Raw genomic sequence first — 465 nt, forward strand, 5'->3', positions numbered from 1 at the left:
AAGAAGAATAATTGATTCTTCTCAGTGAAAAAACAATACCCAGGTTACTTTTGAAAAATCATTACTTTCAAGTTTCTCTAAGTAGCCCATGACCTGTATCAAGGAAGAAGAATGGGTGAATGTACGATTTTTGATGCCTTTCCCTATTCTCTGAGCTTTGGTAGTCCTCAAGAAATGTGAGGACAGGCCGGTCATTACTATACATGTTTGTTTGTTTGTTTGTTTGTTTGTTTGTTTGTTTGTTTGTTTGTTTGTTTGTTTGTTTGTTTATTTATTTATTAAATTTATATACCGCCCTATCTCCCTTACGGGACTCAGGGCGGTGAACAGGCGATACTAAAAACCACGATAATAAATAAATAGTTTCTGTTCTAAAATTGAATTAAATAACAGGCCTGTTCTAAAAACACACCCATACAAAAACCCCCACTGAAACATAATCAAACTACGCCAGGCCGGCCGCAC

This window comes from Protobothrops mucrosquamatus, unplaced genomic scaffold (genome assembly GCF_001527695.2).
Source record: "Protobothrops mucrosquamatus isolate PMUCROS unplaced genomic scaffold, P.Mucros_1.0 scaffold3831, whole genome shotgun sequence".
In the NCBI taxonomy this organism is placed as follows: domain Eukaryota; kingdom Metazoa; phylum Chordata; class Lepidosauria; order Squamata; family Viperidae; genus Protobothrops; species Protobothrops mucrosquamatus.